This window comes from Clytia hemisphaerica, unplaced genomic scaffold (genome assembly GCF_902728285.1).
Source record: "Clytia hemisphaerica strain Z4C2 unplaced genomic scaffold, Clytia hemisphaerica genome assembly, whole genome shotgun sequence".
NCBI classification, from domain to species: domain Eukaryota; kingdom Metazoa; phylum Cnidaria; class Hydrozoa; order Leptothecata; family Clytiidae; genus Clytia; species Clytia hemisphaerica.
Window position 1 is genome coordinate 1,396,439 of NW_027103603.1, and position 17,998 is coordinate 1,414,436.

General features: G+C 33.5%; 1 protein-coding gene and 1 long non-coding RNA gene across 2 annotated transcripts in view; one reads left to right on the forward strand and one right to left on the reverse strand.

The window, feature by feature from the left end:
* Positions 1-103: 103 nt before the first annotated feature.
* Positions 104-7,334, reverse strand: LOC136802092 (uncharacterized). The gene is made up of 4 exons (XR_010845960.1): positions 7,126-7,334; positions 2,264-2,400; positions 1,826-1,929; positions 104-1,166 (listed from the first exon to the last, which is right to left on the reverse strand). It is a non-coding gene; the product is annotated as an uncharacterized lncRNA (long non-coding RNA).
* A 2,382-nt stretch (positions 7,335-9,716) lies between these two features.
* Positions 9,717-17,998, forward strand: part of LOC136802093 (uncharacterized) — a 57,697-nt gene continuing 49,415 nt past the window's right edge. The window contains exon 1 of the mRNA XM_067058813.1: positions 9,717-9,870. The gene's annotated coding sequence lies outside the window, so the exon portion shown is untranslated. The remainder of the gene's footprint in view (positions 9,871-17,998) is intronic.

Genomic DNA, 17,998 nt, shown 5'->3' on the forward strand with positions numbered 1-17,998 from the left:
TACCGACAAAGTTGTATTTTGAGTTCTCCCTCTTTTTCCTTTGAGAGGGGGAGAAAGTGCCTACTTCGTGTGGGGTTTACCGCATATGGTCACGTACAAACGATTGAAATTGTGAGTTGATATTTCAATACTGTCAAACTAAATAAATACAATGAATGAATGCTAATAAATATCTAGTTCGTACATGAGTAATTGATAATTGAATATTTGTGAGAGACTAAGTCGAAAATGAGCAAAAACGACAAAATCCAAATGACTTAAAAATGGCCAGAAGTCAGTGTCTGAGGTCAAGTAGACCACGAATACAATACTGTATGAAAATGTGAATATAAGAGCTATGAGTATATAATATAATACATAAAATAAAATATCCAGCTATATCTAACTTAACCTTAACCTAAATGCGAGAGAGAAAAGAAAAAAGCAAAAACAAGATTGCTGGCTTACTAGTTAGGCAATGAGTGGAAACGTGTTGGTGTGGCCATTCAGGTAAGTGTGATGGGACAAAAAAACAACTAAGACTTGTTGACTTGTCTTCAGTTGTTAAATGATATTTGAGTTTATAATTTGAGTTGACTTGAGCGACTCCGGCTGAGGTCCTTATTCCATGTCTGCCATGAGTCGTGAGAAGTGAGAAGCTGAATGCCTTCAGGCCTCAAATACACTTATTGCACCAAGTTGTCAAGGCAACAAAAAAACATGATTTTGAGAGCATGATCTCAGGTTGGCAAAATAAACTAAAATCAAAAATGATAGCAAATCTATGAAAAATGTAAACAAAATCTAAACAAAATATGATGGCTAAAACTATAAAATATTCTACGATATAAATTTTATGAAATTTTCTTTTTTTAATTTTTATAATTTGGTTTTATAATCAATAACTTCACAATTCGAAACATCAAAAATTTCAAAAAGAACCACAAATTTAATTAAAACTCATTGTCCGTATAAAATATGTATTCTAAAAAATTTTATTTCACTGAAATCTTTCCAATGAATAAAAAATATTCCATCACAAACAATGCGTACTACAATCTATTAGTTTAATTTATCAACAACAGATATCTCAGTTCAAGAATGTTCGAGTTTATGTTTTCTCTTAAAATCATTGAATGGTCCAATTAATGATATTACATCCAGTTTTGCTATCGATCATTAAATACCTAAGAAAAAACAAACATAGAAACAAATCAAAAATATAATCAAAATTCATTAGGTCTGTAGGAAAACACATTTCATAAGAATATCTTCTATCAGAATATCAGGATGAAAATCATAAGAATACCCTAAGAATACCCTCTAGGGTGAGTTTCACAGATTTTGATAAGAATACAGTCAATACAGTTTTGTATTTGATTAACAGAAAAAACTGGGTTTTAGAATACGTTAACAAGATTTCACCCTCAATTCTGCCAATTTCTTAAGAATACTTGACCCTCATCCAAAGTACACTATTCTTATAAAAAAAGCGTGTACTCTCGGGTACCTAATAGCCGTCCCCCCCCGCTAATTAATTTTTCGAAAATTTTCCACCCAGGACATTCTTATTCCAACCCCCCCGCTTATTAATTGTTGGGAAAATATTTTTGAAAGCTCCCTTTTTTGTCTTCATTCTGCTGTATTAGCCTCTTTTTCAAACATTTTCCACCCAGGACATTTCTATTCCAACCCCCCCGCTTATTAAATTTTGAGATTTTTTCCAACCCCCCTGCTTATTCCAACCCCCCCGGCTATTAGGTACCCGAGAGTATGTAAAACAAAAACTATGCAAAAATGCTTTGTAAAGAAAAAGCAAAAAAGCACCCTTTATAACCCTTCTCACCTCAAAATGAGCTGAACTTGAAAAAAAGACTGGATACTCAGGTATAGCCATATTCATCGAGTGCCAAGGAAGCAATTATTTCTGTTCACTGAATAAGCAATCACCTATAGAAAGGATATGTCATGATTAATTTTTTTTATTGCCGAACTATATTGTTTAGATTTCTCCAAAATTAGGATATTAATATATGACATAATACCGATAGAGTGCCAAATTACTTAACTACACAATTTTTGATAAGAGCTATATAGATCGATCATTTTCAATTATTTTTTTATTAAACATAATTGTGTTTTTCAAATGTTGATATATAAGCTCTTCAAATTAAGGGTATGCCTTTTGCCTTCAACTTGTCCCGATCGGATTGGAAATGTACAGAATAACACGATAATACATGAAATGCTTGTGGTAATTAATCCAAGATTATGAAATACACACCTCTTTATTTGACTAAGGATAACTAGTAACTCTCTCGACTCGTCTCGTCCATATGACGTTATCACAGAAATTTGCAAAACTCCAACTTGTTCCGGCTGACGATTCGGATTGTTTCCTAATAACTTTTTTCCAATGCACTAAAGAGAGAGAATTAAAAATCGAAAAAATTTCACAGATTTTACAGACACTTAAATTTTTGAGAAAATCTTTTCCAAATCCTTTGATAACGAAAAGTTTACTTCAAATGGCCCAAATCCAAATGGTTACACAATGGTTAAATTTCCTCAAAGCCTAAAAATCGGCTTGGATTTTATAATGTTCATAATAAGAAAATTCACATGAATTAAATAAAGCAACATTTAGGCCATTTCGAAAAATGAGAAACTATTGTTCTCTATGAACTGAATCAGACTAACTACCTGAATTTATTGCAAACATGAAAAAAAGTTAGCAATTTGATTGGCAAAAAGAAGGCCTAAATCTCTCCTAAAGACTCGGAGAATAAGACGAACGTCCAAACTCGAAAAATATATTTAAAAAACAATGTACCGTATGTAACGATAACTATTACTATTTGAAATATATTAATTGTTTCTTTTATATAAATTGGCATTGTTTCTAATAATAATACCAGTTCAATCGATAAAACAGCAGGGTTCTTGAAACTGCTTGAAAAAGTAAAAAAAAAATTTATTTGAATTCAAGGAATTTTTTGAGTTATGCATGAATGATGGATTAAATACTTAGCCTTAAGAGGAAACAGAAAATGCATAATGTTAAATATTATCTAATCTAAAAATCATATCTTGTAATATAGCATGCGTTTTGTTTTTTAATCCAGAAACTTGCGCGATAGCCTTAGGTCTGCCGTAAGCTGTCAGCATAACAGTCAACTTTGGACTTGAAGTTTATGTTCATTGAAAAGCCGAATCTCATCTTTAAGATGCTCTGTACCCCAAATACATAAACATCGGTCGAATATGTAGCACAAGACCCGTTGAATAATTCGGTAGCCAAATGATTTGAACCTTGAAACTTTTTTAAGACATCTTGTATATATTGTTTTTGGTGGAAACGTAAACCCAACTATTCTAGGGGAACTATCAATAACAATAATGTTGTCTGTAATAAGATGGTTATGAATGAAAAAGTTAACAAAAAGTTAAGTCCGTCGACAACTCCCTCGATGATCGACTTGAAATTTGAAATAGAAAATATGAAAATAGATTTTAGTGACATTTCAAATAGACTTGTGCCATACTCAAATTTCATAACATGAGCAAATATCCCGTTTGTGGGGACCAAACTAAATGCCGAAACCACATTTGCGTGATTTCTATCTAACTTTAGGAGACGATGTTCGTGACTGAGGACGGCTAAGCTATGAAGACCAAAACTCTCTGGCTTATTTGTTTTCAGTACAACAGATTCTCCGTTGAAGAGGGTGACTTTTTCGGCAATGCAAAACAAACCAGGAATTCTTGCAATATGGTATCACCTATATGAAAGGTAATAGAAAAAAGTGAGGCGTCTACCGTCAAATTAGAGTGTCTTTCACCTAGCTGTTCTATTATTTATTGCATTCGCTTGCTTTCCATTCATTCTTTTCAATTTATCCGTCTGCCTTTTGCCGTTTCTTCCTTTAATGTAAATTTGAATCTTTTTCGAGGCCGAGTCTTTAAAAATTCAAAAAAAATAAGTTTGCATGTCTTCGAGGTACTGTTCAGGTTGTTCAAGTTTTATGAATATCGTACGTATGGTATACTACTCTGCTGCCCTTACTTTATAATACCTTTTGAAAGTGTTCAAAAGTATAATACTTTGCTTCTAACATTTTTGGATTGATTGTCGGATAAATTTGGTTTAACCATAATGCTAAATTAGAAAAGAATACCTTTGAGTAGGTTTTCAAAGTAAAACGGGTCATTACGTAAGTATCTTTGGTTTAGCCTTTTAAAGGGAATAGAGATTTTTTTTAAAGGGATGACAAAGAAATAAATCCTTCTCTTAATTAGATTACATTATCTGTGAATGTTTCGTTTTGTTTAAGTCGTGATTGTATATAAGTAAAGCTCCTCAGGTTGGACTATATATGCAAATGCATCCTTAAACATAGTAAACTAGCCGGTACCCGGCGTCGCACGCCGGTTAAGCTGTAGCTGAACGCACTAAAAGTCCTTTGGATGTTGAAGCTGGCTTAAAAAAGCGATCAAATAAAAAAAGAAATCTGTACAACGTTTAACTCTAACCTTCCCCGGATGTCTTATCTTTTAACCATAAAATGACGTACACACTTTTTAGCAGTAACGACCAATGAAGTATAATAAGCCCGAAGGGCTAGAAGTCAATCTCCTTGGTAGGATTTGAAGCCAACAAATCCTACCAAAGTTGCGCAGCCTTGAGCGGCTCGCCTGGTTTTTACACAAATGACAGATTAATACTAAAATTTACCTCTAAATTTCGAAAAAAATATCAATCGTAAACAAAGGAATTGCTAGATTCAATCTGTCGTTAAAAATGCGGCGCATTTTTTAAGGCTTCACTTTTTCTTGCCTGAGAAAGGTTAGAGATTGAACTTTAGCACTCAATGATAACGACGGCTTGAATATTTTTATAAGAAAAAAGAAGTGAACTAATTTTTTCTTATGCTTTATGTCGCCCTTTGAATGCTGTTGTTGTCCACAAACCTTTTTATGTTTTGATTTACTTTTGAAATATTATTTTCTATGAAATGAAATTGTTTTGTTTTGAAAAGAATTCGAATGTCATTAATAAATACGATCGTTAAATACATTCGAAAACTTTTAAAACAAAAGAAGAGAGAAAAAGGCAAGTCTGTGCAGAAGTTAAAATTACTAAATGTAGATGGGCCTTAAATTTCAAAACAAAGGCTTAATAAAGTCTAAACCAAGCTCTATCCGATCTTTTGCAAATGGCGCGAATCCAATAAAACAAATTTGTGGAGCAAGAGACTAAAAGTCATAATTTTAAAACACAAACAAAGCGAAAACGAAAGTGGTGACACACAGACACACAAAGCACCGCTATCAATATATAGAAGAACATGAAAGTGAACGAGAAAATGTGATTTAGGTTCCCTGCTAATTTTCTTTATTTCCTATTTTTTGAGCAAAAGTGCCAATGATAGACAGTTCTACAGTAGCTAATTTTACTTTTCACTAACAAATAATAGTGACCAGACCTTTCATAGATTAAAACATCACATTTTGCTTGATACTTTACACCTCTGCTAACCACTGATTTTACGCTCTTGATTCTTTAGATTTAGGTCCACATCAGTTTTACTGCCAATATATAGAATTTGTAAAGACAATAAATTTAGTGATCATTATTTAAATATAATCAACTTCTTTAAATAGTCCATCGCAAGAGACAAAATGGCCACATGATGTCTTTATTGCATTTTGATGAATCTAATCTCTTTGATTGGAGTATGATAGCTATAAATGGGTGACCAAGGATTGAAAAATCGTTATCTACAAAACTTTTTTGAGCACATCATTGTTTTATTACTCTGTTTGTCTGAGATTTGGAGCTGATGATAATCACCTCAAGCGTTATGAAAGTTACCCCAAACGGCAGTAATACCAAAAAATGGTAAGCATAATGCTTATATGTAAGGATAAGTAAGCCTGGGACTGCAGTCGGAGGTAGGGGAGGATGCCACCTTTTTCCCTAAATTGCTCCAGTTACCCTTGATCTTTCTCTTAATTGCTGAGAATCAAGCAGAGCGGCATCAAGTACCATTTTGGGAATCTTTTTATGTCCCGACTGGGGATTGAACCCATAACATTGCACACCATAGCTGGATACTCTGCCACTACACTATGGTTGCTGGTAAGTATATATAAAAGCAGATACAAACCTTGCAAATTCCTAACAGGCTATTTTCCAAGCACTCTTCCTTGCCACTGTATCGGTCGGAAAAATTGAGTTTCAATGCAGTGGTTTAAAATATCACCCACCAAGGTTGGGCGACGAAGAAAGTGTTCGCCCTCTAAATGTCCAAAATAGGTGTTTACTCATGCATCTTTAATAGGCTAAAAATTTCTAACTTAATTTTGAAAAAACCTTGTTACTTATAAGACTCATTGCAATACAGTACAGTTGATATTTTCAAGTTTTTGTACCTTCATTTCTCCATTTTAGAAAATTGAGTTTGAAAAATCAATTTGAAATTGAGTTTTTGCCACAAAATAACTGTGGCAAAAATAATAATAATTAACAGTGCTTGAAAAATACCCTGCCTAAACACTGCCTTTTAAACGTATAACTGTAGCTTCAGTTCACAAAATTTGAAAAAGAATCTTCAAATGTAAATAAGAGAATGACATTCAAATTAATCTGCCTGTTGGCTGATTTTTTGGAATAGGCTATTGTGTGGATGATTTTTTTTTAGGGTGAGGTTAAACTGAGCATGGAATCAATCCATCAGTGTATATATAAAAGTGTATATATCGCTGTCATCAAGGAAAAAGGTCAAATCTCAAAATTAGTGTCTGAGGAAACTAAGAATTTTTCTGTTTTGCTAACTTTAAATTTTGAGATTGGCCCTTTTTCATGTATATAGATGGGATCCCCCTCACTATGAAAAAAGGGCCAAGCTCAAGATTTAAGGTTAAGCCAGACAGAAAAAATTCTCAGTTTTCTCAGACACTAATTTTGATATTGGATCTTTTGCCTTGATGGCAGCGATATGAATTTGCAAAAAAGTCATTAAAGTAAATAAAATTTGTTGGAATTCTTGGAAAATTGTTTCAAGGAGGTTACAGCTTCTTTCCCAAGAATGGGGAGTTCACAGTTAAGTTATAAACTCTAAACTGAATATAAAAAATCCAAACCTTCAAATTCCTTTTGTCTTGTTACCTAAACCAAACTTTTTGGTCCCTGCCATTAGTCTTGGTAACAGCAAAGAAGTTATCATGGATTCTGTTATCATTAGCCAAGAATATGCTGTGCACCACAAAAAAATCTTTTGAAAATGACCAAAATAAATATGTTGGATGGATGGATGGATGGATGGATGAATGGCTACACAATTAATCAATTTTTAACTGAAAAAGAGCATATAAAAATGATATAGTTACCATCTATTATACCTTTCTAGAATCCAAATGAATAGCCCTGTTGCTAATCAGGATGTCATTTTAGAATAAGTACTTAAAAAAATCATTCCAATATTTCTCTGACTTGTCTACTTGGGATAAATGTTCTGAAGGTGAGTCGTTTTTTTAAGCCTTAATTGTGTTCAATTACGATTATGTTTCAATCCAATTAAATTGGCCAACTCCTTTAGAGCATAAGCGCCCTATGCTGACCAATCAATATTGCATCATCCAAAGTCATTTGATTTGAGTTCAATGAACCGCGTATTAAAAAATACACAATTTCTCTTTCACACTGAGTAGGCTTTTAAATTGAAATATGAAAAAAATCCGTAGTGGAAAACACACGTGCGAATGTGAGCGTTTGACGTCACTAGCGTGGCAAGTTACACACTCGCTATTTGTTAATCTCATCAGGCGGCAGGCGGTAGGCGGTTAGGTGGCGGGCGTTCTCTAATTCTCCATTCAGTTAAAAAGGGCGCGCTATCAGTGAAAGTTATCGTGACATGTTATGACAGAAAGTATGATTGATAAACTTGGTGGAGTTATCAAAACAAATTTGTTGTCAAAGAGATTTAACAGTAAGTGAAAATAGAGGCCAGATATCAACAAGTCCAATGTTGCGTACACTTGTCCCAAGTTGGAGCAGTTGACGGTATATACCAACATGATTGTCAACATTCATCACACACGGCAATTTCATTGGTTGAAATTTAAAAAATCCCACTTTTCGATGGAACAGTTACGGAAGCCACTGAGAAGAAGTCACCGCTTTCGTTTTATTGCAGATTTTGATATAAACATTGCATGGTAGTTAGTATGCTTAGCTTTTACATGGTAGCAGAAAAAGAAGCTCCCAGCAGGTAAGCACAGGCCAGCAAACCAGAGCTAAAACCTGATAACAGCTGGTTGCTATAATTTTCTTACAGGCACGGTAAACCTCTGAAGGCCCTTGAAAATTAATCATCTGAGGAAAATAGTCCTTCCATAGAAAATTCGAATGCAATCATCGACCGATTGAAATTCGATTGTCGAATGCAATCGAATCTCAATCGAATATTGCCGCAATTTTCAGATTCGATTGATATTTGATTGATATTCAATTGTGTTCAATTGAGATTTGATTGCCTTCGATTGCGCGGTGCTGGCGGTTGCGTCATGGTTTCGGTTCTTTTGCTTTGCTAACATGTGGTTTTATAATGTGACCTAAGGATTCGACCTGAAGCGAGTAAGGGCAGGATAAGAAAAGTAAGTGTTATCGTGAGGGTGGAAGGAAAAATTGCCAAATTAGGTCACATGACAAATCATATCCTTTCCATACGGTTGAGAAAGTATGACAAAAGTGGTGGATTGTATCTTTTCGGGACATCAGAGGGCGTCAAACACTCTTCTTTGATTTACGATGGAAAATCGGCCTTCTTTAGAGCATACTGTAGAGCAATCAAACGCAGTCGAAAGACGATTAAACGACAATCAAACGCAGTCGAACAACAATCAAACCAATCGAATACGAATAGTACCCAGAATTTTGATGATTGATTGAGATTCAATTGCGTCCGACAATCGAATCTCAATCGGTCTATTGCATTCGATTTGGTTCGACTGGTTCGATTGTTGATTCTGTTCGATTGAGATCGTCTGGTCAGAAAAGAAAGTAAAAAACTAAATTTTCTTGATACAGCGCCCTAAAACCTATTTCGTACCACAATCACGCATCTTTGTTGTCACTGCTGCTAATCCTTTTAGAAGAGCGCGGCCCTTACACTTTTGAGAAAGCATATTTGTCAGATTGTTTTGTTTTCACCCATCCCTTTATTTACACAAGAAAACAATCATGATCTGAGCACACAAAGATTAACCATCAGACAAAGAGTAGTCGTCCACCACACCCCTTTTATTAGCGAAAAAATTCAATTGCCATTAATCATTTAAAAATATTGCTCAATTTCTGGCCCATACCATGGGTAAAAAGAACATTTTTTTAGCAATAATAATAATGGGGGCCGGTCCAAACTAAAATTTCCTGTTTTCCTCTCTCTGATATGTTAGCTCCTCCACTTTACAATTTAAGGCCCTTAAATGATGATAAATCAAGAGACTTTGATATATCAACCAAGAGCCAGGTTCCATAAATCTTGAAAATCATTAAAACAGATCATTAAAAAGTATTATTAGAGCAGCTACCAGCTACGCTACCAGGACAATTGAACTACTCGCTACTAGGTCTACCATCTTTATGGATTCCCGCCTCACTCAAGTCAGAAGCCAATCACATCGCATAATTCTATAACATTATGTCATTTTTTATATCTGCGGATTTGAAACTTTCTTATACTGCTGCTCAACCTCAACTCTGCTCAACCTCAACTCTCCACAACCTCAACTCTCCACAACCTCAACTCTCCACACCAATTATCAGTGCTGATGATCAATACAGATCCACCTATAAAAGATACAAGAAGATTGTGGATATATCATCAGGTAAAATTGCCTATGATATTGAATTACAAATATGAAAGGCCTTCAGTTTCCAAGTGCTTTTTTTATCTGAAAATTCTTGCCTTTCGTCCACCCCCCTCTATCAATTTTTTTCTGGAAGAGCCCATTGAGTTGATGGGAAAATTACAAAACATGTCTAATTTTTTCATCATTAATCCATCATCTCCCTCCATCATGTTATTGACTGTGTTTCGTAGTTTTTGGGTGACTTTGAGTGAGCGTAATTCTAATGAACATTTGAAATGCAGGACCAATAGAGGATGCGGGCGTTCCGCAGGATGCGGATTTTGGACAAGAATAGCTAACAAATATGTGAAATATCTTTAGAGAGACAAAGAGAAATAATAAACTTCTTTCTTCTTTTTGACTCAGACTACTTTTTGACTTCATAACATTGATTGAAAATAATCTACAATATAAATGTAAGCCCCCCTTGCTTGCTATCCCCCGCTTTTTCATGAAAATTTCTGATCCCCCTTTCTTCATTTTTTCGGAAGGTGTCATCCCCCCATTAAGAAATATCTTTAGAGAATAAAAAAGAATGCAATGCAATAAATGCAATAAATATCATCCATTTATTTATATTTTCATAACTATCTTATATTTTATTTTACAATTTTAGTACTGTAGGTCCACATCAGTATTTTACTGCATTGTATACTTTACAAAACTTAGACCTTCTTTACCAAATAAATTAATAATAATAATAATTAAGATTTAATAATATTTGCGAAAGTAAATCTAATGAATTTATGCAAATAAAAATATATAGAAGAAAGGGGGCGATGAGCTATGTTCAGTCTTGAGTATAAGTCAGCATTTATTTTCATTTTTCGTTTGTGCTCAAAAACACTTTTAAACAGTGCAGTACATCTGTAGATTGTTTTGCCTGTATGGACGTAGCCTGGAGATCCATGCTATGATTTCTTATTCTATATACTGATGGCGAAATATATAGCATGGTATGGGCTGAGAGTTTGAATTTCCCAGATCTTAATAACGGTTGAAAACATAGCCAATCTAGCAAATTTTATTATTCTTTTACTGGTCACACTTTCTTAAAGAAAGTGCAAGCTACGAAATTTGGTTTTATTTTAGTAAGTGAGGACAGCGCTAAATTCGAATTTCCCACTGTAATTTTTTTGAGGCCAAAATTGGACTCACAGCTCTGACCCGTCAAGTATTCATCAGATTTAAAAAAAATACGCAGACGGGTTCCTGTGTAGTATGGACAACAATCATCAGCTAAATGAAAATCGTTAAAAAAATATTCACATTATATATATAATATGCAATGGCTTCTTCGTTTGAAATTCTGACGTTTCTGAGCTTTAAACTACTATATATTTGTTACCTTAACCTAGGATTTATTTACATGTTTTTAACGTACATAAAAAAAAACCCGAAAGGGGTACTTAGTTGTACATAGAGAGTTTTTTTTAAAGAATACAGATACAGATACAGATGCTTTATCTACTCGCTTATCTATCACAACTCGCTACTTCACATCTTTTTTCACTCTGAACAATAGCGAAGCTCCCAAAATTTATGGGGGGTAAAAGTTGTTCTAATTTCCAGAGGGTAAAATGATTTTTGTTCGTCCACCCTCACTTTAACGTATCAAAAAGATTTTTCCAAGGGTATTTTTGTAAATTTTCCCATTTTCGGAAGGTATCCACACATTTTCAATAATTTTTTTTTTGTTTTGAAAAGGTTCGTCCACCCCGTATGGTTTTTTAATGAAACAGCCCAATGCCTGAAAACAAAATTTTGCTTAGGAAGGGCTGGGAAATAACAGAAATTTAAAAGCTGTATTTTGTAAAACATTCAATAATTGTGAGTTCATGATTATGCACCATTGCAACGTCTTCCAAGATCAGTTACAGCTTAATTGAGTGCATTAGAGGTTCAGAAATAAGCCTGAAGGAATGTGACATTTTCCTTTAATTATGAAAAAAATTAAAATAAAGCACTGGAAAAATCACTTGCTGGGATATTTTAGTGGCAAAAACAACTATTTACAGTAAGTCAAATGACGGAAATTATTTGATTCACAATGCATTGTTAAATCTATATATAGGTATTTTTTGGTATAAAAGAAATCTCCCCAAAATATAAGCCCCTAAAGTTTAGGCATAATTTGACCTGAAACAAAAGAATTTTGTCATACCACGCTAAATTATACAACTTTTTTAAAGCAACAACAAAAAATTTGAAATTTGCCTCTATGAATCAAGGACAGTGACGTATGTGAAGGGCAGAATAGAAAATTTTCTTCTGTAGAATTGTTTGTTAACGTTTTAAGACTTTCTTTAACAAGCTTTTCCTAGTTTACAAATTTACAAAATTTTCATATATTATAAATTTTAATCTCCATAAATTCTATTCATAATGACTCATAAAGGTAAAACTTTATTCTCTCTATTACTCAATTTATGGAAATTATGATCCAGAAATTCATCAAGATAATAAAAATTATATCAGAAGCTGCCTTTGGAAGTATAAATTTCATTGGAAAACAGTTACAAAGAAATTGATACTTAGCTTTAAACAGAAACTCAATTTAATATTTCCAAAACAAATTTGACTTTCTTTCTTTTTTGTAAATTAACTTTGGTAAAGGAAATGTATAATTTTGAATTTAAGAAGATGTATGTACTATTAGCTTAGTTGCAAACAAACTTTGACAAAATATGATCACCTATTTTGTTATCAAAGGCAAAAATAATAACATCTACTTTTTCCTAAGAGCAATTAAAAATGACAAACTTCTTCTATTTATTTCAAATGCATTATCTTATCAAAACGATCAGGAACCACATATTTTTATTTTGCTTTTTAGGCAAAATACTCAAATCTGATTAAATGCAATAAAACTAGCTGCAACAAGGATTTTTTTGCAACGAGGTGTTTGTTTGAGGAAGAAGTGAAGAAAACTTGTTGAACAGAGATTATACATCACCCCTGGCACTCTGGATATAAAACAAGTAGATAGATAAAAAATACTAACATACAAATATCAATCAAGTACTTGAGGAGGCCCCCCAGCGGTTTGCGTGATAAAACTAGCTGCAACAAGGATTTTTTTGCAACGAGGTGTTTGTTTGAGTGAAGTGAAGAAAACTTGTTGAACAGAGATTATACATCACCCCTGGCACTCTGGATATAAAACAAGTAGATAGATAAAAAATGCTAACATACAAATATCAATCAAGTACTTAAGGAGGCCCCCCCCCCTGTTGCATGGAGTTCACCACTGAGGATTCTCGTACTGACGTATATTTGTAATCAAGGATTCAAACAGCTTGCCAGAGTGAAAGAACTGTGAAGGAGAATCCAAAATGTCAAAATGATTTGAAGACTATCATTGATTGACTTATTATGTTTACATTATTTGATATTTAAATTGAGAAAATGACTAAGTCCTGAGGTGTTGACTCTCTGAGTGCTACATGTCAACTGAACTCTTAAGAAAAGTGGACAAGCTGCCATATTTATAGAAAATCTAAACCAAGTTGGCCATAAATACTAAAATTATGAAAAATAGCTAGGAAATGCAAATATGATGAACCAAGTTGGCTATCAAACTAAAATTGATATAAACTAGAATATACAAAATAAATTATCATAAATTATGCAGAAAACCTGGTTTTCACTGAAAATACTGAAAAATGCACTTAAAAGAAACCAGAATAGACACAAAAACAAATGGAAGAGACTCAAGATAAAATGAGATCAAACTTGAGATATTGGTAAATTTTGCAGTTCAATATTGGTCAAATTACACCCCCAGCGGTTTGCGTGATGGCGTGATTGGGAGTTTTTTCTTGCGTGATGGCATGATTACAGATTTTTTTTGGCGTGATGGCGTGATCAAGATTTTGGCGCGATGCGTGATAGGGCAAAAGTTTGAGGCGCGATGCGTGATTTGGGCTATTTTTTCGCTATTTTTTGCGTGATTACAAATTTTAGCAATTTTCGTGATGCGTGATGGAGAAAATCTTTTTGCGTGATGGCGTGATTAGGGGTGCCACTGGGGGGGGTGCCTCCTTAAGCATACAAACTTTGGCAAGCACAAAGTTTTACTAAGCCGCAAAAATAACAAAATTTACAACATAAACGAATTAAACAACAAAAACTCGTTTTTGCAAGTATAATAAACCTTCCTGAATCAAGGGATAAAGATAAATGTTTTCACACAAAATAATAGTAGGGACAGATACTTCTTTTAAAAGTTTTATTGAAATTTTTCTATTTTGTCAAAAAACGTTCATGAATGGCCTTAAAATTAACTTTCCAAGACATTAAATTTTGGGAAAAAGGGCCAAAACTCACAAAAATTGCCGAATTTTCTATGCCCAAAGTATATCAAAGTGTATAAAACATAAATTACCCTCTTAAAAAGTTATTAAACAAAATATGGTGTTCATCTGTCATATGTTCGATATGAGCTTGATATAGCTGAAGCATATCTGGAGTGAAATTTGGAAACTTCTTTCTAATGCATTTGATGTGGAGGTGGAAATACACATTTCTTAAATCTTTAGTGTATATCATTGTGCCATTTTCATCCCTTTGGATAGGGCGATAAGCCTTGCTGATTACCACCAAAATGTTTCTATTTATAAATTTGTTGGCTCCATGTGGGCAACCAAAGCAAGTTGAAGTTTGTCCGGGACAAAAATTCAATAAAGCTACCATGAACGTTCCTACTGTTGGGTTAGGATATGTAGGAATCCTAGCAGCTCTTGTTGTTGTCCTTGTTGTGTTCAAATCTAAATAGCAAATGGTTTTATTATAGATGAGTGTTGTGATGATTGATCATAAAATAAAGGCTTAAAATATTGGTTCTCCATCATTCAAGTAAAAGAATATTTCCCTTTTGTTAAATGATTATTTTCTTTCAAACTCTAATCTCCTGGGAAAACTTAGAGTTCCAGGCCTCAATTTAAGATAACAAAACATTTTCTTCTTATTAGTAATTGTCAAATGTCATAAATCCAGATACAATTGTCTTATTACCTTCTGGGTTTATTTGCTCTCTTTGAGTTGCTAATTGGCTCAACAACCAGAGTCCTGACATATTTGAGTCTGATGTCCCAACACCTGTATACAAAGAAATTTCCAATGAAAACAGGCTGAATGTTACCCAGTGACCTCAGAATACTTTTAAAGAAGAAAAAGGAGTTCACCTTCTCAGCAAATAAATTTATTAAAAATTGAAAAAAGGAAAAATATTTCATCAAATCATCAAAGTATTTTTTTAATCACATAATTAATTTTTGTTTACAAGTAAAAAATCCCCAATTAAATTTCGCACAAATTTTTGTGATTTTAGGAAAGGCAGCATCGATAGCCGTATGCTAAAAGGGGATGAAAAATGGTGGCTGCCTCAAGTACATAGTCACACTTAACTAATCAATACACTGGGCTCGCTAAGAACTTGCTGGTCTCGAATCTAGAATTTGACGGAATTAATTTTACATTCATTAGCCTTTAAAATTGCCTGCCTTAGTAGAATTTGTGGTCTAACACAGTACTTTTTTCAGGAAACCTTTACCTTTACAGTTATTTTTAGGATGATACAATTTATTACCTCTTGTTCGTTCAACTGGAGTTGGTGCTCTTTGAATGGTGGTTGATGGAGCGTGATTAATTTCTTCTGCGACTAGAAATGAAATCACAAAAGATTAGATTCTATTCCATCCGTTCAAGTCTCAATTTTAATTTCGAATTCTCAAGAAGGCTCTTTGTTCAATAGTGCTTTAAAGATGATACAAATTTATTACCTCTTCTTCTTTCAACGGGAGCTGGTGCTCTTTGAATGGTGGTTGATGGAGCGTGATTAATTGCGACTAGAAATGAAATAAAAAAAGATTAGATTCTATTCCATCCGTTCAAGTCTCAATTTTAATTTCGAATTCTCAAGAAGGCCCTTCGTTCAACACTGCTTTAAAGATGATACAAATTTATTACCTCTTCTTCTTTCAACGGGAGCTGGTGCTCTTTGAATGGTGGTTGATGGAGCGTGATTAATTGCGACTAGAAATGAAATAAAAAAAGATTAGATTCTATTCCATCCGTTCAAGTCTCAATTTTAATTTCGAATTCTCAAGAAGGCTCTTTGTTCAACAGTGCTTTAAAGATGATACAAATTTATTACCTCTTCTTCTTTCAACGGAAAATGGTGGCGCTGTTCGAACAGTGCTTGATGGAGTGTGACTTATTTCTTCTGCAACTAAAAGTGAAATAAAAAAAGATTCTATTCAATCTCTTCAAGTCTTAAAAAATTGAATTTGAATTCTTAAGTTAAGAAGGCTCTTTGTTCAACAGTGCTTTAAAGATGATACAAATTTATTATATACCTCTTCTTCTTTCAACGGAAGTTGATGGTGGTCGAAAGGTGATTGATGGAGCGTGATTAATTTCTTCTGTGACTAAAAATGAAATCACAAAAGGCTCTATTCAATCTCTTCAAGTCTTAAACAATGAATTTGAATTCTTAAAAAGGCTCTTTGTTCAACAGTGCTTTAGGATCATAAAAATTTGTTACCTCTTGTTCTTTCAACTGGAGTTGGTAGTACTGCTCGAACGGTGATTGATGGAGCACTAGTAATTTCTTCTGCAACTAAAAATAAAATCACAAAATATTCTATTCAATCTCTTCAAGTCCTAAGTAAGTTTGAATTCTAAAGAATGCTTGTCATGACAGCTTAGAGTGAGTGTTTACATATAGATCATCATGAAATATGAGAACATTAAAAGAAGCCATACCTGGCTTTTTCCTGTGACTTTGAAAATGTTGCAGTACTTCTTCTTCAGTAGTGTATTTTTTGTCACAAATTCTACAGGGAAAGTCAAGTCTGGCTTTGTCTTTTCTTGACTTGTTCTCTTCACTTTGTCTTTTTTCAACTTCTTTGGACTCTCTTCTTCTTTCAATGGAACTTAATGGTGCTGATGGAACGGTGATTGATGGAGCGTGACTAATTTTTTCTGCAACTAAAAATAAAATCAAAAAAGATTCTATTCCATCTGTTCAAGTCTCAATTTTAATTTTGAATTCTTAAGAAGGCTCTTTGTTCAACAGTGCTTTAAAGATGATACAAATTTATTATATACCTCTTCTTCTTTCAACGGAAGTTGATGGTGGTCGAAAGGTGATTGATGGAGCGTGATTAATTTCTTCTGCGACTAAAAATGAAATAAAAAAATATTCTATTCAATCTCTTCAAGTCTTAGAAAATTGAATTTGAATTCTTAAGAATGCTCTTTGCTCAACAGTGCTTTAATATAAAATGAATTCATTATTACCTCTTCTTCTTTCAACAGAAGTTGACGGTGCTGTTTGAACGGTGATTGATGGAGTTTGACTAATTTCTTCTGCAGCTAAAAATGAAATCAAAAAAGATTCTATTCAATCTCATCAAGTCTTAAAAAATTGAATTTGGAAATTGGTGGTAATGTTCGAAAGATGGTTAATGGAGCGTGATTAATTTCTTCTGCGACTAAAAATGAAATCAAAAAAGATTCTAATCAATCTCTCCAAGTCTATAAAAATTGAATTTGAATTCTTAAGAAGGCCCTTCGTTCAACAGTGCTTTAGGATGATAAATTGAGTCAATTTTTCTTTTTCAAAAAGAAACAATTTTGAACCTATGAGATACTGGAATAACCTGGTAGAACCAATGACAATTGATAGAAATATGAAAAAACCAAGTTCATTGAAAAGATTTAAAGGCTAGTGGGGGGATGAAGAAAAACTTAGATTCTAGCCACTGCCCTACTCAAAAAAGAGCGTATGATAAATATGATGAATAGGAAAAATTGCCTTCCAAGGTTTTTAACGACTAGGTTTTCAAGGTTTTTCCAAAAAAGTGACAGTTTTCAAGTATTTGACCGTTAGGTAGTTCATTTTCAAGTTTCAAGGTCCCATATACACCCTGTTTATGATGACGTCATCAACTAAAATTGTTTTCGATAAATTCTTATGATAAACATTAGCATTTTTGTGTCAAGTTTCAACTCGAGATCAAAATTATGGAAGGAACCCCCGGAATGCTTGATAATAATAGGTTTTAAGCACAAAACCTCTCTCAAATTTGAATCCTAA